Raw genomic sequence first — 22,202 nt, 5'->3', positions numbered from 1 at the left:
TATTGTATTTTTTGGCCCAGCCACTAAATGGGAGTTTATTCACAAATGGTCCCTGCCTCTGCTCTGGTCGAGAAACCAAGACTACTCACACTAATTTTCTGAATGAACTCAGCTCTAACAAACCATGTGAGGGGAAGGAGGAAGGGAAAGAAGATGGTACACAGATAACATGAACAGATAGAAGGAAAAGCAAGGGAGCATAATTACAACAATAGACTCTAATCAACCACTAATTTGTGGGACACCATTTTTATGTGGTAGCCTCCTATAAGCTAGTGTTATTTACGTGCCTAGCATTTACCTCAACCCCATTTACATTGTTGAACATTCATTTCACTGTCTTCACGTCATCTGCCTTTAAGATCAGTACTTTTCCCAAAGGTGTGGGAAAATGACATTAAAGTCAAGTATAATCTGCCAATCTGGTTTAAAAAACATCACTAAATATTTTCTGAGAAATGTTAATAAATGTAATTTTGCATATTTTAGTTAGCATCAGCAGTACTGTAATTAAGGGCAAATTAATTTATTTAAAAATATTGAGGGCTAAGGATAGTGTTACACAAAATGTTGCTTACTATATTACTTGTATAAGAAGTAAGTTAATGAAACAGCATTTATAGCTCGTGTTAGTATTAATACTATTTAATTGGATTACATCAAAATATTTTGTATTTCCTAGTGAGACAGAGGTTAGCATTATGGCAGACTAACATTTATAGCTATATTTAAATTGCATTTAGGGTTAGAACATGAATTACATTATCTACATAGGTTATTTTACTTTTTGTACACATTTTGTACACACATAAATGCACACCATCTGAGTGATGTATATATTATTTAAATGCCCCCACATTGTACCAGACTGGGGTCCTTCAATGTACCACTCGTAAGGGAATATGCTGTGATCTGTTTGGCAAAATCTTCTTAAATACCCTCAGTGTGTGCTTTCTCCTCCACCTGTTCTCCCCTTCTTCCTGTCAGACCCATCCCTGTGGTTCACTTTCACTATCTAAAGCATTTAACATCTGCTTTCCTAATCATTGCCACAGATGAAGAAGCTGCCTTGTGAAGCTGATGACCTATGCTTTAACTTACTCACCCATCAAGGAACCACCAAAATGATCATACTGACAGACCCCCACCTTTTGTCTTTACATGCATCTTTATTAGCTCTTGCCACCTACCTATCTCTCTTTCCATCCACCACTCAGTCCACTGGTCTATATCTCCTCTCTCATAGTCTTTAACTGTACATTATTAATTGGCCCAAATAAAAAAAAAGACAAAGTCCCTATCTGGCCTAATTCAACTTCCTCACCTTCCCTACTTCTTTTTCCCTAGCAGTTTCTCACATTGATTTATCTTCCATCAAGAACATCTTTTCCATAGATCTTGCTTTCATTCATAACCTAGTAAGTCATGTGTGTGACTACCTTGACCATTTCATCCTCTTATCATCAAAACTCCATCCACACACATCCTCAGTTACCTAATTAACATCACCCTCCAAATGGGTTTCCTTTCCCATACTTCAAGTGTGCAGCGGTCATGCTGCCATACCCAAGGACCACGATCTCTGCCTCCTCAATTTTATTTTCATTTCTACTGTTACTCCTTTGAACACAAATTGCAATACATTTTCCCATATCTGGTTTCCACGAGAATGATTTTAGTGAGAGCACATTCACCTATGTTTCGAAACTGATATCAGCTGTTTCTTTATCTGCTTCTCCTACATGCTGAGTCTCCTCTGTGAGAAGTTGGCCTGGTATATGCTGACCACTAATTAAAGTGGGCACGTTGTACCAGTCCAAACGACCCTTATGATGTATGAGGTCAAAGATAACCTTTAGAAAGCTATCCTAGTGGTAGCTGTGGAGAGCAGCATTCAGGCTTAATCTTGAAGGAATGTAAAGCAGCTTGTTTTACCAGAATATCACCCCCTGAATGACTAAGTAAAGGAGAACCACACAGCAGTTATACAAAAATATGTATTTATTAATATAGCACTCTTTACTATCCTCTACACGAGGTTAGAACAAAAAGCACACAATACGAGATCAATAGAACAGTTGTAAGTAGCACAATACACAGTGGGCTCCAGGGGGAGCCAAACCATATACTAAAATAGTGGTATAACAACCACGACTTGACTAGAGACAGTGCCTAGTGCACATAGGATCGCTGGGACCCCAAGGAACCACCCAAGGTGATGACACAGGTGGCCCACGGAGGAAGGGTGCAGTGAGGAAACACAACTGTGTGCTCCGTACAACTCTATCAGAAAGTCACGGTTGCAAAGTTAACATTTAAGGACCCTTCTGGGAGGACTTCGAGCAAACCCTTTGGAACTTAGGAGGTTGGGGAGCCACCCCACCCATAGATACCACAGTACCAAAGTTACCTCTCCCAGGGGAGGCGAGTGCATAGGTCTGGAATGGTGTTGGAAACCTATGTCGTTCTCTATGGAAGGAACTGAAGAAGTACTGCTGCCATGAAGGTGAAAAGGGTCTGGTGGAATCCAAGCCTGGATTCTGGAAGGAAAGAACCTGAAAGCATAGGGGACAGAGTCTGGGTCACTTCAGATTGACCAGGGGCTCGGTAGATGGATGCTCACTGATGTCGGGTGCTTCAGGTGCGAAGAAGGGATGCTTGACTCTGCAGCAACGAGGATCAGTAGATGTCGAGGATGACCAGGAGTCAGAGGTGAGCTGTCCCACCAAGGATGTCAAGTGCTCAGGGATTGGTGTCCGACGGGAGCACCAACAATCCTTGGCAAAAGCAACCCACACACGAAGGTCAAGCAGGTTACGGTGTAGACCAGTAAGGTCCAGGGGACTCACCAAGCAACGGGGATTCAGAGCACATCTGGAGCAACTAGAAAAGCCCAAGAACAATCAAGGTGACCCTCAGGAGGACCCACAGGCCAAATGACCATGAGTTGCGAGGGGACCTTGAGGAAGATTGCAAAGTACCAGCCCACGGAGCACTCGGTGTGAGGAGGCCAGAGTTCTTTAGTGCAAATACTGCTCAGGATTAGGACTACACAGAGTCCAATGCACAAACTCGGGAATCGCCAACAAGCATATGCACTTGCAAATGGATGTGGTGCACAGGGGTTCGGGATATACGGCCCCCACGAGGGAGACTGACCTCAAACTCTGTGAGAGGGCAGATTGACCTCAGGGACCTTCAGGAAGCCACCTCCTGTGTTGCTGAAGTCTTTGGAGTCCACAGGAGCTCAGGAGCAGCAGACCGGCCAGTTGCACTTTAGGTGACTGTGAAGGAGGGGAGTGACTCCTTCACTCCAAGGCAGATTCTTCTGTTGTCTTTGGTGCACCACCGGTCCTGCATGGAGCCTGTATGGAGCAAAGGCACAAACTAAGCTTCAGACAGAAAGGGAGATGGAGTAGAGCCCAGTCAAGGTCTAGCGAAGTCCAGCATGTCCAGACCGTTGAAGGCCAGTGGTTTCTTCTTGTGGAATCTTGTCCACGTAACATCTAAAGTCTTACAGCCAGGTAAGCCCTTTTGTACCCACGAGTGGGGGTTGGACAGATTCAGGGGACCCTCCTAGGGGAGAGGTGGTTACACCCATGTCCTTTGTCGAGTTTCGCACCAGAACAGGAGCCAATGGCTCCCAGAACTGGATTGAGGTAGACTATGCACAGGGACACCAAATGTGCCCAAGGTGCAGACTTTCAGGCACTCTTAGAGTGCACCCAGCCGGCCTCAATACACTAAACCCGGTCTGGAACGTGGTCACTCCTCCCTGTAACAGGATGCCTATTGTGCTGCCTTCCTCTGTTCAAGCTTGGCTCAGCAGCAGGATGGCAGAAATGTGTCTCTGGTCGGCAGCATCTATTTTGTGCTGTCCGGGTCGAGAAGGCTGGCACTGGTTAGACCAGTGACCCCACAAAGCTTGTTTCTGAAGGGTGGAATCATACCTCCCACACCAGTTACTGGTGTGGAGGTATGATTCCAAGGTGTTTGATACCAAACACCATATGTTTCTATGCTGCCGTTTTCGAGATAGCATTTACTGCGAGGTTATAATGCACCTCTACCTATATGTCCGGCTGAGTCACAGACAAACCCGGGAGAATGGTCTCCGAAGGCTGCAGAGAGGCTCTGCTCATGCAGGGGCACCCTCTCACATAAAACCCAGTACCCTGCCTACAGGATTGTTAAGGCCTGCTATAGGGGTGACAAGTTTTAAGTGTAGTGACCATTAGATACAGTGAACCTATATCTAAAGTGAGTGGTGCAAGCACCATCTTACACAAGCTGCAGTAGCAGACCTAGAGTTTCTTTTTTTATGGCCTCTCATGGGTGGCATAATACATGCTTCCGCCCATGGGAGGCCACTGGGGTACCTATGCCCTGGGTACATGGGTACCATATTCTAGGGACTGATAAGGGTACCCCAGTATCCAATCTGGAGTGTACCAAAGTACATGTATGTCAATTTAAGGGAGAAAGCAGATAGACTGGGGTCCTGATTAGCAGGATCCAAGTCAGACTCGTCAAAAACCAGCAAAACACCAGACAAAAAGGGGGGGTAACCATGTAGTCAGATCCTTCCTTCCTACATCCTCTGCCACTTTGCATCTTTCAGCACTTCCAGCCACACCAGACTCTGGAATACAGTTGCAACAATGGGCATGGATCACAAAATTGCACTTGGTTTGCCCTTCTCTTCTCTTTCAAATTGCATCTGCACAAAACCTCAGGCTTTATCAGCGTTTACATCACTCTAGCTCCATTTCCTAAATCTTTATTGTGGCCCTTTCCTTTTCCTTCTGTGCATTATCTTTTGGGTTTGTTTGCCCTATGACAGCACTCATATCCATTTTCCTTTCCTATCCCTCACAACCTCATTGCAAACCTGATTCATGGACTATGCCTTCTAAATGCATTACTGGATGGCCACCCACTACTTCCATTGCTACCCATGGAATAACAGTGATAATGTATTATCCTGTGCTGTTCAACAGCCCAGAATATTGCAAAATCTTTTTTTCCCACACCATCATCATCATCATCATTTCCATCCACAGGTGCACACCACATAGGACTATCTTGTGAGTAATTAGTAGGTCTGCTAAAATTGTGAAACTACTACTTTTTAAACTATAACTATACAATTAAAATGTCTGAGATATAGTCCTACATCTATTGTTTAAACTGAATACCTAAATATCCATTTGTGTTTTGTACCAGTGGCATCAATGTTGTTTAGATTTTGAACAGTTATGTCCCCTTCACTATTCTGTACTGGCCCTTGTTTATGTCCCTTCTTCCCCTTGTGCTTTAAAATCACTCTCATTTCAAAGGGTTATTTAGAATCTATAGTAGTATCACAGAGCTGCTTAATAATTTGACATTCAGGTTAGACAATATTTTCTGATATAATATAGCTGTTGTGTTATAATTGACTGTAAGTATTGTAACTGACTGTATGCATAGGCATTGTCCGAAAGATGTCATATAGAACCTTCAAGTAGAAAGTGGAATCTTGATATGAGGTTTCTGGTCATTTGATGAAGGGTGTTATAAGTTTGAGGATGATTCTTTTGCTGTACCGTGCTAGGTCATATACAATAAACTACTGACTTCACAACATTGCCTGTTTGAGCCTTACTACACAAATTTGGTGATGCAGAAACCTTCCGTGATGACTAGCGTGCAGGCCCTTGCTGTAAGGCGCCATAACAGAGAAGAGGGTCGGAGGTTCATTCCTGTCAGATACGTGATCGTGAGGCACTGATATTAAAAAAGAAAAATCAGCATAGCCACAGCGCAAGAGAAAGACTCAGGCAGCGGATACACGAGTAAGTTAGTGGAAGGGTCCGATGGGTTTGCCAGATGCGTGTTGATCCAGAACAGTATTGTTCCGAGCCCCTACTCCGGGTTGAAATGCCCAAGAGATGACAAGCCCCCAAGTGTATGCTTTTAATAGACTCCTTTGCCTCAGGGGCGTTGTTTGTTGAGCGTGGGTAGACGGGGGCAGCCATGTTACCCGTCCCCTTCATTTTGAATAAGTGAAGCAATGCAGGAGAAGAATTGGCATTTTGCATTGGGCAATTGGGCATTTGGAAACCGTGTGCCCTATCAGCCATCAAAAGAAAACACGTACTATGTGTGAGACAGCCATTTTTTTGGTGACACAGCGCAAGAAGAGAATGGCCATTTGCATGGGGCATTTGGGCATTTAGAAACTGTGTGCCCTATTGGCCATAAAGAGCAAAACAAACACTGCGTTTGAGGCACCCTTTTTGTGTGTGTGTGCAATATAGTGTAGCATATCAGTGCATTTTGTCATATTACAATTTCTTCAAATCGATGACAGAGCAACAATAAATATTCCAGAAAAGTTTAACAAAAAGGAACACTCTTGGAGTCACATGATATGAATAACTTTGAACTTGTTTATTCAGGCATCGCACGGTGATCTGCACACCTTTTGGGAGCAAATCGGTACTAATTTTGCTGCACACATTTTATAACTTGATTGTGGCAGGTATTGCATGGTCAACTGCAGTGCACACCTTATTTGGAACAAACTGGTACTAATTTTGCCGCAGACATTGTGCAGTAATCTGTATTTGCATATAAGTCTCCACTATTGTGTTTCTCAAGTTAATCAGCATGTGGTGGTATTATTATAGAACATATTTAATTAAATGCGTATTTATCTGTGTTCCAATTGTAATCTATAAGTATCATTATGGCAAGTATGGATACATGGTGTTTGTCAACCCCACAGTCTTTTGTTGGAACATCTGATGAACCTTCCATTAAGGGGCGATTACGAGTCTGGCAGTCCATGGACCGCCAGACTTGTGGGGGCGCGGCAGCAGTCTGCCAACTGCCCTATTATAATTAGGGTGGTCGGACAACCATTGCCCCACCACAACAGCCAGGGAGCCGGCATTCCCTGTCGGTGCTGCAGTGGTCAGGATGCATCAATATGGTTGATAGGACCGCCACGGTCCCACCAAGCATATTAGGAGTTTCCTCTCGGCCATGGTTTTCATGGTCGTTCCTCCTCCACCTAGCGGAGAGGAAACAAAGGGGGCCCTACGAGCCCCCCTTGTGCCTCTGTGCCCTGGGGTGCATGCAGGGGGCACAACATGTGCCCCCCTATGTGCATGCCATCCAGTTCCTGCACGGCATGGACTTTCCAGGAGGTTGAAGATGAGTCTGGCTGCCGGGTTCTGGATGGTTTGTAGTCTTCTGGTAAGTTACTTAGTGATTCTGACACACAGGGTGTTCCTTTAGTCCAACTTGCTGGTGACTTTGACTGATATTTTTCTTGTTTTGCTTGGAAGCTATTTGAAGACTTTCCTCATTATCTTTAGGGAGTTGATGTAGTATACTGTGACAGCATTGACTTGCACGGTCATGTCCCGTTTGCTGACAATGACGATCCTGATGTTCCTGGCATGGGTGTTGGTGGTGGGTGTGGGTAACAATATGTTCAAATATATAGGAATCCATGTTTACCACACTGATAACAATCTAACATAAGGGAATCTTGCAAAGGTGGTGTCCAGCACTCAGCAGCTGGTGCGAATCTGGAACCCCTCCCCCTCTTTCCTATGGGTAGAGTGGCAATCGCCAAAATGCTAGTGTTATCCAGGTTACTGAACCATTTCTCTGCGATTCCAGTGAGACTTCCTAAGGCTTTCTTTAGGGAATTGGACAGTGTACTAACAGTCTTGATATGGAGGACTGCTAAAAAAAGGGTGACACTGCATATGTTATACAACCCACTGGACAAGGGTGGATAAGGGGCAACTCAATATGAGGTATAATATGCAGCTGCTCAAATACAGTGACCAATGAGATGGTTATCAAACATCCAGACCCTGAAGAAAGGAGACCACTGGACAAGGGCACTTCCATAAACAAATTGGCAAAGGTGGTGAAACACTGTTGGTATAGTTATGTGCTCTCTGAGGAACCAAATACAAAAAGAGGGACAGGGGGCTATTTCCACTCCAAGAAGATGGGGGGGAGTGGGAGGTCCAGCAAAAACGATGGCCCCAGTTATAATAATAAGGAAATAGGATTAATGCTGTTCCTCGACAGTGAAATATATGAGAGTTAAAGAGAAGGTTGGATCCAACTAAATCCACATAGTGTCTGTAATTGGAAATCCATTTGTTGGATTGTGGTGCCCTCACACACCCTAGCGGGTGTCATGCTTCATCATATGGGCTGCTCCTCGTCGGGTCGGAGGTGCAATACACAACGGGCTCCCTTAAAAAGGGGCACTTTGTCGGAGATCTTCTTTCCAACTGCCGTATGGTGAAGTGCGGGTGTGGGGCCCGGATAGTGTAGATGTATGGTGGTGATTTAAAATAGGGTTAGGAGTGCCTGGTATGAATTAATTTTATTCTGGGGGCCTGCTACCCTAGTTAAAAATGTGTGAACATGGCACTAGTCCGAATATATTGTCTCGTGTTAGAGTGTCCTCTGTTCAAAAATGTGAAATGGTCAACATGTTTCTCGCATTGAGTTAATGTACTCGTGATTCGTCAGGACCAGAAATAACAAAAGGAAACTATCTACATCTAAAAACTACTAGTGTTAAGGTGTGTAGTGAATCAAGTGTTGCTTGAGTGTAGTACCTGTTGTGATCAGGAGCTACCTGCAAAGGAAGAAGGGGAGGTTATAGAAATATAACACACAGGTATGCATCGTATAAAACAGTTGGAAACCATGCCTTCAATGTCATTCTCAACTCTCATTTCGTATCAACGATGGTGATTGATAATATACCAATTGGCATGTTTAAAAATTATAAAAATTGTGATGGTGAAATCCCACGGTGAGCTGATGTGAATACTCAACAAAGTGGACATCCAATATAAATTAAAGGCAGCAAAAAATACACAGGTCTAACTCACCCGATTCAGTAATTTCCAGATATCAACAGTACTCGGCGGGTAGTGCATGAGTTAGAGTTCCTCTGTAAGTAGGACTGTATCAAGAATGGTAATGCACTTGGTAAATTAGGTAACAGAACAGAGCAGAAGCAGTGTAAGAAACAAATAATCCCTAATAAACAGTGAATCATGTATTGTTCGGTACTGCTCGTTTTGAAATGGGGGTCCTTACCTGTCTTAAGTAGATGGAAAGGTAAACCTAAAGAATCAACTGTTGATAATATACATGGTAGAAGTTATTGCATTGGTACGTGCGATGTCTACAACCCTACAGCAAGTGTGGTGCTTAATAGGCGAGTATGTATAGAACCGGTTGAGTTTAAGATGAAACATGTCCTTTGTGTACAAGGAATGATGTGGTGGTGACCAGTAGGTGGTGTCTGGAAACCTAGGATGTTGCTTCTATGTAAACTCCAAAAAGAGTCGCAGGGGTAGGAGTTCGATTTAAATAAGGTGTATAACAAAAAGGAGTATCGTTGTTGATAAGCGGGTGTGTTGTATAACGAAAATGGCTAAATCAACAAAATCATCACGATATATTCTAGCAATTGTTAGAGCTGTAGCTAGTGTAGTGTGGTCTCTACCTTTCGTGTTGAACTCGCTGGCAAATCAAAGTAAGTAAGTATAAGTGAGGGACTTAACATGATTTTGGTAGGATCTTGCTCGTTAATAAACGCATAAAGAAGCGCAGTTCCGTTCAGAACGCTCCAAGAACAAGAAAAAATTGCTAAATGGAGACGATGCTGGTAACGGTTTGCAAATGAGTGAGCATATAATCATGGCAGTAAAGTAGCCCCTATGTGAACCCTAAAGTAGAAACCAGGTTCAAAGTACAGGCTACTTACATTTTGTTAACTCGCGCTATTCCTTGTGACCTACCCGTTCCACCGAGTCCGGGAGGTAGTAAGGTAGAAAGTGGCGAAGGACTTATGCTCGTAATATCGGTCATGTGGTAGGGAGATGGACGGTCCATTGTGTGTCAGTAGTTAAAGCCAGTTAGGGCGGCGGCCATATTTGAATGGAGTGAAGATATAAATTCTTAAATGTAATGTGAGAGAGATAGTGTACTACTCTGTTCTAATATCAGATGTTGAAAAACAAATGGCCGAATTAAGGGGTATAAAGAGTATTGTAATGTTGTTTGGACATAATACTAGACAATGCAAAGTAAATGAATAGATAAATCAATACAGTGGCGTAGTAGCGGGAAATGTTAGCCAAAGAGTAGTGAAAAAGGCTGATTATAATGGGGGGTAAAGTCAGTCAGGTTAGATCTTGATTGACCCCCCAAGGAATTTCATCATTGAGGCTGTTGGTGTCTGAAGACAGACGGTGAATCCAGCGCTGTTCTTTTGCAAAAAGACTCTGTTTTGTTATGTTGGGTTTAGTTTCTAGAATGAGCCATTTAACCGAGTCAGGTGAATGGTTGTTTTCAAGGAAATGAACACATATTTTAGTGTTGTTCTTATGGCAGCGAAAATTGCTGCGGTGTTCAGAGATTCGTAGTTTGACTGGGCGAGTCGTCATCACCACATAAAAGAGATTACAAGGACATATTAAAAGGTAAATGCAATTGGAAGTATTGCAGTTGGTATGTGTTCTTAGTTCCCATGTAAACGTTGCGTTGAGCGTAATTGTTTTGTGTATAGACGTAAAAACACATACACTACAACTTCCACATGGGTAGTGGCCACTGACTGCCGGTAATTGCCATAATGTGCCTTGTCGATTTTTTTCTTTAGGTTTGAGTCTAGTGCGCACAAGCATGTCCTTGATGTTTCTGGAGCGTTTATATGCGAACTGGGGTGGTTCGAGATGCATTGTCCCTGTGTTAAGGATATTCCAGTATTTAACCAAAACCTTACTCAGCAAGTTGGAAGCTGGTGTGAAGGTTGTCACGCAAGTGAGGAGATCGGAACTGCTTTTTACTTTGTGTTCCAAAAGTCCTTCTCTATGGTTGTTGCGTGCTCGTTTCTTCGAGAGGGTAATACTTCTCTGTGGGTACTGTCTCTCTGTCAGATTCTGAGCAAGGATGGTTGATTCGATCTTATATTCCTCCAAGGTGCTACAATTCCTCCTCACTCTCAGAAATTGTCCAAATGGCAAGTTTTCTTTGAGAGCTTTCGGATGATGACTTGTGAAGTGTAGCAGGCTATTGCGGTCAGTGGCTTTCTTGTACATGGTGGTAGAGAAACTGCCCTGTGCGATCTTGATCGTTAAATCCAAGAGGGCTATCTCAGTAGGGGATGCTGTGATGGTGAATTTGAGGTAGGGGTTAAGATTATTAATCCACCCAAAGAATTTGCCATAACTGTCACAGTCTCCTGTCCAAAAAATCAAGATGTCATCAATGAAGCGTTTCCACAGACGAATGTTGTCAAGAAATGGGTTAGTATCATGGAAGATATGTGTACCTTCAAAGGCTGCCATGTAAAGGCAGGCCACACTAGGAGCGAAGGTACTCCCCATGGAAGTACCTTGCGTCTGATGGTATAGTTGCCCCTTAAACCCGAAAAAGTTTTCAGTTAGGGCTAGTGTGGCACATTCCATAATAAAGGAGGGTGGGGTGGCTGATTCCCAAGACGCAGTACTCAATACTTCCTCAATCACTTCTAGAGTGGCCCTCTGTGGGATGTTAGTGTAGAGGGCTTCAACATCTAGAGTGATGAGGAAGTTGATTTCGGCGGTGTCTTGAAACTGCTCCAATAGACGCAATACATCCGTGGTATCTTGTATGTATGATGGAGTAAGTTTTACCAACGGCTGGAGGAAGTGATCACAGAATTGTGATAAAGGTTCGAGGACAGAGTCGATGCCAGATACTATCGGACGCCCTGGTACTGGTGTGACCCCCTTATGAATTTTGGGTAGAATGTAAAAATAGGGGGTCCTGGGTTCTTGCTTTATGAGGAAGGAAGCCTCCTTCCTGCTAAGCCACCCTTGACTTTCAGCGGAGTCGACCAGTCCAATGATGGTATTCTTCAGGCGTTCCGTAGGATCCCTAGGAATGGGTGTGTAGTATTTCGTATTGCCCAATTGCCTGAGACACTCTGTATCACAGTCTGATGTCGTCATAATGACAGTGGCACCGCCTTTATCGGCTTGTTTGATGGTAATCGTAGGGTTGTTTGCCAATGAATCAATTGCTAACATCTCTTTGTTGGTGATATTATTGAAATGTTTCTGAGGAACCCTCTTCACCATACTTCCCGGGCATGGCACTGAAATGTCTTAGGTGCGGCTCACTGGAGACAGACTCCATGTGGTCTTGTCCTGTCTGGAGATTGCACATTACTGGGGAGAGATAGTGGAAATCACTTGCCTGCTAGGAATCCTACCAAGAACAACAAAGTACAAATATAAAATGAAATTCATAGATCTGGCATACATCTTAGCAAAGAGAAAAATCGCCATGGTGTGGAAAATGTTGACTGCACCACACTTGAGGTGGCTACGCGATCTTCACAATGTGCTACAGCAATGGTGGACACTTGGGGTAAACTACACTGAAGCCCCTGTACAACATATGCAACACATATATGGGTGCATTAATGGTTAAATCAGATGACAAAACAACACAGCTCTAGGGCTGACCAGACCGCTAAGCCTTTATGGATTTTTAATATGCAAGTATAGGATGATAAGGGGTAAACATTGTACCAATCATGTAGATCGGTGAAGGGTGTGCCCCACACTTCATGCAGGATGTCCAGGGTTATGCTCATCAACTGAGGTGGGATGCACATGGGATAAAGTATGACTAACATAAGCAGTTGTCACTCTACATGGCGTGACTACAGGGAAGAATGAGAAGGCGAGGGGAAGAGTGAAACATGACTGCGTGACGGAAATTATCCATCAGTTTGAAAGGTATGTTCTTTTTTTATAGTTCTTTTTTGTACTGAGGACAAGCATTAACAATACACAAAATAAGCATTTATGAGCAATCACAGCAGGACATTAATGCGCGGTGAGTAGCAAACATGGAATCACAAGGTACAACAATGATTGTCTTACATCTTCGCAGCATCCAATCCCCAATCCCCAAGTCACCACGAGTCTGCGGGGGCTCGCATATTCCTTCACTGTGTGTATTACACTTCTCCCAGATCTGTGTCCACTTGTTGGGGCATCCTCTAGACATGTAAATAGCCTTTTCCGTAACCATGCACCAGTCCATATCTTTACCCCACTCGTCAAGTCTAGGTGGTTTATGCGCCCTCCATTTACAAGCTATGTTTCTTTTTGCTACCATTAGCCCCAGAGTCACCCATATCTGTTCTTTGGAATGCAGATCCATCTGGCCACAGACATTCAAGAGACACAGCTTAATGTTACAATCAATATTTTGTCCCAGTACATTTTCCATGCAGTCCGCTACCGCTGACCAGTACCTCTGGATGGTGATACACTCCCATAGCATGTGGATAAAAGTGCCTTCATACCCACAGTTCCTGGGGCACCCTCCCTCTGAGCAGCAACCCATTTTCACTAGCGTGGGACTGTCCAGGTAGATTCTGTCAAATATTTTCAACTGTACTAATTGGAACCTCGAGGAAATTGCCATCTCTTTAGGAGAGGCCAGTGCCGCGAGCCACTCTTCGTCGTCCAGCCCCCCAACGTCATAGTCCCATTTTGCCCGAAGCCGTAATAGTGGGTCCGCCACATTTTTGATTAGCTTTTTATATATGAGTGATATTGCTTTCTTTTTAAAATTACCATCCAAGACCCTATCCTCGAGCGGAGAGATTCAGGCGGCGACTCACCTCCTGGCAGTACGGTCAGTAAGGCGTGTCTGATCTGTAGGTATTTAAAATATTTGGTGTTTGCAAGCTCATTCTCCATCTGCAGTTGAGTGAAAGGCACCACATTGCCCGCCTTCCCTAGATCCCCCACACTCGAAATACCTGTGAGGTCGCAGCGGTCAAACCCCTTTGTGCGAATTAGTTTTCCCAGCTGGTCACTATACCAAAGTGGTGTGACCTGAGTGATCTTGCCCTACTAACCCAAGCTCTTCGTAGCTGCTTTCCACACCTGAATCGCGTGGTCCGTGGGTCCCATCGCTCTTGGCTTTGTTGAGCTGGAATATAGTGCCTCCACAAAGCTACCCCTCAGTAAGAGACATCTATCCATTTGGAATCCTGGGTCTCCCTCCGTTCTGTACGTACATTGGTTAATGGCAGCTAGTTGAGTCGCCCAGTAATATTTTTTAATGTCTGGGAGACCAATTTCACCGTCAAACCACCTCAGTGTTAGCTTGTGGGTGGCAATCCTTACTGGTTTGCCATCCCATTACAGGTCTCAGAGATTACTGTTTATTTCCTGAAAGGATGCCAAGTCGACCTGATGTGGCGTAATCTGCAATATGTATAAGAATCTCCGGAGGGACATCATTTTGAATAGGGCCGCATGCCCCAAGAGGGTCAAGGGGAGTGACTTCCAGTGTCAGACATAGCCCTTGAGCCGTTGCAGAGGAGGCAGGAGGTTCAGGTCATAGAAACGGGATGGTTCTTTAGAAACCTTAATGCCCAAGTATTTAAAGTCGCCACGCGCTTCCGTTATCGTGAATCCCGGGCGGAGTGATGGCATGGCCCTGCAGAGGACATATAGTACTGATTTAGTCCAATTTATGTTACATCCGGCAAATCTGCCAAATGCTAGAACGATATGCAATACCCGATTGAGGGAGGCTGCTGGCAATGCCAAATATTCCAAAATGTCATCAGCGTATAATGAAATGCGGTCCTTAACCTCCTGTCCACTTGAGCCCTCTGACTATCAGGTCTCACTGTATCCACATCGCCAGTGGCTTGAGTGTAAGGGCAAAAAGCAGTGGGGACAGGGGGCAACCCTGCCTAGTGCCTCTGCTAAGCGCAAAAGTACAAGATTTCCTATTATTGACAACGATTTGGGCCAGCGGTTCCTGATACAGAATCCAGACCCAACCAATAAAGTTCTGGCCCAGTGCTAGCTTTTTTAACACCGCAAACATGTAGGGCCATTCGATTGTGTCAAATGCCATGGCCACATTGAGAGACACCACTATCTCGTCCTCGTTTATTGTCTTGGCGTGATTCAGCACCCCATGTAGCCTACGCAGATTAAGGGAAGTTTTCCTAGCTGGCATGAAGCCCGACTGGTCCGGGTGAACCAGAGTCATGATGACCCTCAATAATCGAGTGGCTAGGACCTTAGCTAAAATCTTGGCTTCCCCATTAAGCAGCGAAATTGGTCTGTAGGAAGAGCACGTGTTCTTCAGCTTACCCTCCTTATGGATTACCACTATCATTGCCAATCTCTGCTCTGTGGGGAGTCGACCCGTTTTCATACTCTTGTGAAACAAGTTAGCTAAGTAGGGGGCGGTCTTAGCTGAGGTTAATTTATACTATTCAATGGGTAGACCGTTGGGGCCCGACGCTTTGCCCCCACGTAAGTCTTGTATAGCCTTTACCACTTCTGCACTAGTTAGTTCCTGATCAAGGCCGGACCGATCATCGTCAGTAAGCACCAGAAGTGAAATATCTCTCAAGAAGGTGGCCACCTCCTCCCTGTGTGTAGTGTCGGAGAGGTATAGACAGTTTGATAATACTGGTGGAAGGCGTTGGCGATCTCCTGCGGTGTAGTAAGTGCATCCCCTGGATCTGCCTCTATCTCGACCACGACCCTGCTAGCCTAATCCCTCTGATCCAGCCAGGCCAGCAGTCTCCCGGCCTTATCCCCAACATCACAAATCCTGCTTAATGTTTCTCTATACTGAGCCTTGGCTGCGTCCGTGGATAAGTCTGTGTACTCTCTAATTTTCACTTGCTTTGCCCGTTTTACCTGATCCGAGCCATCGTACCGAAGGCGCCCCTCCAACTGTACTATTTCTTCTTCCAGGTGGACCATTCCTGCTCGTTTCTCTTTCTTGAACCCCACAATTTGGGCCAGAGCCACCCCACGAAGTACCACCTTGTAGGCCTCCCAAAGTGTCATACCCGAGTCTACTGAGCCCTCATTTTCTTGGAAGCATAGTTCTGTGTCTTGTGTAATTGTGTCTCTTATATGGGGGATCTTAAGATACCACGGATTAATAGGAGCTGTTCTACCTGCTGTGGGCTCCCCCACCTCAATTTGACACCAGATGGGCGAGTGGTCTGAGATTCCTCTGGCTAAATGATGAATCTCCTTAATATTATATATCTGGTTGGCCAGTGTCAAAATATAGTCAATCCTGGACATACTACTATGGGCCCCAGAGTAGTAGGTATACTGCTGCTCAACGGGATGCAGCCCTCTCCATGTGTCCACCAGACCCAGTGCTCTCAGAAAACTATGGATATGCATCCGGGAGGAAGGCAATGCCCTCTGTCGCCAGCAGTCTAGGGAGCCAGAGACAATGGAATTGAAGTCGCCCCCAATGACTAATCTGCGCCAGGCATGTCAAGGAGGAGACCCCCCCCCCAAATCTTTAGATGCTTGAAAGTGAAGACCCGGGGGTACGTAGGCCGAGACCAGGTTCAAAATGCGCCCCTCCCAGGATCCCGAGGTCGCTACAAACCTACCCAGGTTGTCCATCCAGGTGCGGTCCAACGTAATTTGGAAAGATTTCCCAGTCATGATTCCCACCCCCCTAGACCCAGACCCAAAGGTTGAGTGCACCACCAAAGGGAACTCCATCCTGACATTGCTTTACAGGCCTTGCCTGGTAGGTGTGTTTCTTATCCCCCAGTCCGTTTACATTCCAAGATAACAATTTGAGCCCATGCTTAGCAGTATAGTCTATCGTGACCTAGCGTGTAATAATACTGTCCCGAGGGGAGCCTCTCACTGGAGCCACTGGTCTTTATTGCGGCTGCTACCCAGTCCGTCTTCTCATGAATCAGTACCGTCTTGCTGTTGTTGATCATGGAGTCCTCATTAACGTCGCTAGTGTTGTCAATCTCTCCTTTACTGTATCATAACTAAACTGAACTTCCCTGTCCTCCATCTATGGCACAAGAGTGAATTATTTTCATGCAAACGCCCCGATCATGTCTATTAACGGAGAGCACAAGTGCACAGGGTCCCAACCCCAAAAACCTGAGTAACTTAAACCCCCTCCCTGCCTACCTGCATGGCGGTATCAGAACCTCCCGCCTCCCCAAACCTGCAGAGTGCCTATCGCCCACCCCTAAAACTTTAAGGTGCGTGTGCCCAACCTGACACCCATTCTATGCGGTAGTAACTGTTGCTGAAATCATGACCCGGACTAATCAACAATGACATCATTGTATAACACTTAACAGTCCCACATCTACTGTTTTCATAGCTAGCGCCTGGTCATACCCAGCTGGTGAGGGAAGCAATGCGTATATCTGGTTGTCAGCACTGTAAGAACAATCCCATAGAGCCCACACATTACAACAGTTTATACCAACCAGTTCGTGTTTTAGTTTCTTGCAGCTGCGTCACTCTCTGCCGGTGGTGATCTTGCATCTTGACTCCCTTCTTATTTTCTTTGACCATGCCGTTGGCCACAGTTGCCCTTGCTTGCCGCCAGCCATCAAGCCAGTCCCAGGCCTCCTTGGGAGCGGCAAAGAACCAGACCTTTCCTTCCGACTCCACCTTCAATTTGATCGGGAAGAGAATTGCATACTTAACGTTCTTGTCCTGTAGTGCTTTCTTGACTTCCAGGAAACTGCGTCTCTGTCTTTGCACTCTGAGGGTGAAGTCCGGGAAGAAAGTCACTCCGCTATTCTGGAATTCGACTGGTGAAGCCGCTCGAGCCGTCTGGAGGAGAATGTCTCTGTCTCTATAGTTAAAAATTCTCACAACTATAGGTCTCGGAAGGGCCCCGGGTTACGGTCTGCCACCTGGTACCCTGTGCGATCTCTCCACCGTGAACATTTTTGACAGTCTAGTTGGTTTCAGGTAGTTGGTGATCACAGCTTCAACAAACAGGTCTGTCTCTGGATCCTCCGCGCGCTCCGGGACCCCCAGTTTACGAATATTGTTGTACCGCGAGCATCCCTTATTTTCATCCAATTGTACCTCCAACCTCGCGCTTAGGAGGCCGTCCACTCTCCGCTGTAGGGCGATCATGTCAGCAACAAGGGATCCCATGGCCGACTCAACATCTTTGAGTCTAGTATTCATCGAGCGCATATCTGCTTTGATAAGAGAGACTTCAGAGGATACGGAGTCAATCCTGGTCTCCAACGAAATCCTCACCATTGTTATAGCTGTCAGGTTGTCCTGCAAGGTTGGCTCCTTTACCCCTTACGGTGCCTGTTGTTTTTCTGGGGGGTCTTCTCCTCCCTTTTGGGTATGGCCTGGGCCCTTGTCCCAGTCAAACATTTCCAGCTTGGCCTGCATAGAGGCCTTGGAGTTACAGCCCACAGCCATAATTGGACAGCGCCGGTTGGAGGTGAGGCGGATGGATACCAGTCAGGTGACCTCACCGTGGCGTGTAGGGTTTCGATGGTAGGATCCGCCCCCTGTCTAAGGCGACGTTGGTGTTGTGTGTGGCACCGGGTCGTACGCTTTGGTGCGTGGGCAAGGCTGTCTTCTTCGCGCCTGCAGCTGAGGTGTTGTAATGTCGCCTGTTTAGGCGGCTGTCGCCAGTCGCGAACCAGTGTTGTGAGTTTTGCGCCAACTCGGATGTGCATGTGGGGCGACTGGGTTTACCTCAGGCAATTCAGGCAAGCACGTCCGTCAATGGACGTGCTTGTTTCAATCCCGGTGCAATTCCCTTTCATTGACCACAAGCAGGGCGGGGAAGGCAAGACTCTTCTGTGTTGCGGTCACTGAGGGGCGTGAGACATCTTTCACTATGTCGGGGTGGCTGAGCTGGAGCCTGGTAGCAAGGGATCGCGCCGATTGCTTTCTTCCCCACTGTATGCCGGAAGCCCGGCTTCTCCACATTGATGGGACTAGCCCCTGATTTGCGCCTTTGGCTGCTGCACCACTTTCCAACAGGATGGAATCCTCATTAGGAGTCCCCGGTGCCCCGGCAGATATACACCTAATCCGCACGGTCAGTGCAACCCACAGCCGCTGCCAGGGAGACCGGCGGGAGGCTCCCGTTGCACGCAGCACCACCACTCACTGGTCAGGTGGAGAGAGGCCAGTCCCAGCATCCTGAGTGCACTTCCCTCACTTTCTTGGCCAGTAGGCCATGACCACAGAGAGATCGCCTCTTTTCTTTCACCTCAAAAAAAGCCCGGCGTCATTCACACGAACTGCGCCCCACCGATCGGAGATTCAGTGTTCACGGGGTTGCGTTGGAGCCGGACGCCGCTCCTCGCCACTCCTTTGCCTGGCAGTGTAGAATTTAAACCCCCCAGGACAACCGGGATAACCAGTGCCAGGGAGCTAATTGCGGAGCCCTAGCTGGGCTTCTTCACGCCTCCCCACTTCAGAGGTTGTTCTCGCTGGTCAGATGCGTCTTTGGGTCAATCTCAGCCGTTTCAAGTGCAGACAGTCTCTGCACTGGCTCAAAAGGATCCCGCTGGGGTCAGGAACATGATTTCGCCAATAATGTTACAGCAATCACAGAGAAATTAATGGATTGACAGTAGAACAGGTGTTCATGGATGGAGCCGCCTCAAGGTGCAGCCGTGTTGTTTGGCATTTGGCCACGCCCCCGAGAGGTATGTCCTTTTGATTGAAAAGATTCAAATTGTTTATACAATCTGCTCACTCTGCATCTCCTGAGTTATACGAGTCCTTCATATGATGAAAGCATGTGAACATCTGCATTGCAAAGATAAGGTTGTATAATGTACAATGTAGGACACTAAATGCAGAAATACTGTCCAAGCACTCAATCACTAGATCATGTTCAAAAGGTAAACAGATGTAACCAACCTTGCATCTCACTGTCTTATTTAAGGGGGTGTTTATATGAAAATCAATAAAGAGATATTGGGAAAAAGAATGTGGCACTATTGTAGTATCACTTACAAAAATGAATTGGACCCTCTGATCATAAAACACATTCTCTGTTCCAATAGATTTTACAAGGTAGTTGTATATTTATTATTAACAATTAGATGTGGTGAGATTATCCAGTTCACACACAATCCAGATCTCTTTACACCAGTGACTAATGAAGTAAAGGTAAGAAATTACCTGATTCACTTTATAGAGAGTCATTAATGTAAACAAAATTGACCACCAGAAAAATATATGGATTTGTTCAACCAACCAAAGTAGATCTCCAGAAAAAAAGCAGGGCAATGGTAAGTCCAATATTTTCCTTATGTATTGTACGTATTAGTTATTTATAACACTCCTATACCATAAGATATTAATATGGTGCCAAGGAACATGCAGATATATATGCAAGCTTTGAAGAAAAACAGTGACTGGAATAGACTTCTGATTTACTGGGCAGTGTGGTCCTTCAGGTATAGCAGCATATCAGCACTAAATTGGTACATGTCTAACTTTATATGCTGCCACTCCATAGAGATACTTTGCGTGCCCAAGTAACCACAGGAGACCAGAAGCACATGCCAACAGAGACTAGTAAGAGTGCAATCTACTGCAATAGATTAGTGGATGTTGTCAGGACGTAGTCATAGTTACATGGGAGTGTATCTGTATGTGTGGTCACTGCTTCTTTTTTGACAGAAAGTAGCTATCTCTTATTTACTAAAAACTGTATTTCAGAATATATATTTATATATTGTTTTCTTAAACTGCATTTGATTACAGATCTTTCAAATAGAGTCAATACACCGTTAAGGAGGATGAGATTTGCTGATGTTTAAATTAGCATCACATACGGGTCTAATAGTATGAATCCTAGACATCCTTATAGCTAACTGTATGTGTAATTAACACTCTCTAAGATTTCTTCTAATATCTTTAAATGTTCATAAATCACTCTGCAATAAGTATAGTTATTCGCTACATGTTTTCAGCTGTTAAGTCACCATGTCTTTGTGTGACCACACGTATTACATGACACAAGGCCTCTTAGATTTAAATGCAATAATGAAGTTTTTTATGAATAATTTTGAGTTACGTGTATCATGTGTGCCATTGAATCACGAGGGGCTTTGTTTCATAAGTTTTCACTTAATTCTCATTTGGTGTTTCTGTTTATTTCTGTACTTTTCTCCGTGTTACATTTTTCCTATGCACATTATTATATATTTAATGAATATATGTACAAATAAATTAGCCCTGAAAAAGTGCAGTGGCCCACAGACCAGGACCGAAACATATATTGTTACATAGTAAATGTACTCACGCATTTTGAAACAGCATGAGATATCATGGAATTCTTGATAGTTATGCACTGCGATAAATGAGGATTACCTGCCAAAACAGCTATACAAGAAAACGGAAAAATATTGAATCTGTATCTATATATATATTTTTTTAATGACCTATTTAAAACAATAGGGTTACTATATAGGAGGGAACACGCAGCAGTACAGCCTACTGGCTTTTTGTAGCCAAAAATAGTTTACCTCATTCTTTTTTTTAAAACTCTTTTTATTGAACAGAGAAAAAACGACATTTCTGAGTACAGAAAGGTGGGCAAATACAGTATTCATATACAATAACAACATTTTTGTGATAAACCACATTAGTGCTACAGGTAGATTCGGGACTCAGTGCGTTAGAGGCTCATCATGGGTGGGGACAACAGGTGGAACACATATACTACCCCTGTATTCTCATCATGTACCCCAGATTGCGGACCACTTGTTTGGACACTCTTGTGCGATGTACACTGTCTTTTCTCTGATCATGCACCAGTCCATGACTGCCCTCCAAGTTGCTACTGTAGGCGGCACTCCAGAACTCCACAAATGGGCAATGTTCCTCTTAGCCACCAACCCATATTTTACCTTTATTGTTTAAATCAGTGGGTTCCCAGACTGTTTACCTCATTCTAACTTATCAACTTTATGATACAATGCATTTAAAATTCTCATTTACTGTCTGACTCTCTTTGCAATCAGTTTGATCCACAAGTTCATTTGCATCATGCCATTATGCCAGCTACATATGACCGCATTTGCCATTGATGCATAAAAGGCATTTAAAAGTAACACATGTATCCAAGCAGAAGTATAAATGGTAATTATATGATGTCAACACCTGTGGCTAAAGATAGCTAACATAAAAGGGGCTGTCTGGCATATGATGGAAATATTTAACATTAGAAGATACTATTGGGCCAGATTCCCAAAGCTAAACTTACACAGGACAGGCCTATCTTTTCATGTGTGGTGTCTCTGCTACAAGGCTGGAGTTTCT

The sequence above is a fragment of the Triturus cristatus genome, chromosome 11 (genome assembly GCF_964204655.1).
Source record: "Triturus cristatus chromosome 11, aTriCri1.1, whole genome shotgun sequence".
NCBI classification, from domain to species: domain Eukaryota; kingdom Metazoa; phylum Chordata; class Amphibia; order Caudata; family Salamandridae; genus Triturus; species Triturus cristatus.
The sequence above is the reverse complement of the archived record's forward strand: the minus strand, read 5'-3'. Positions refer to the sequence as shown.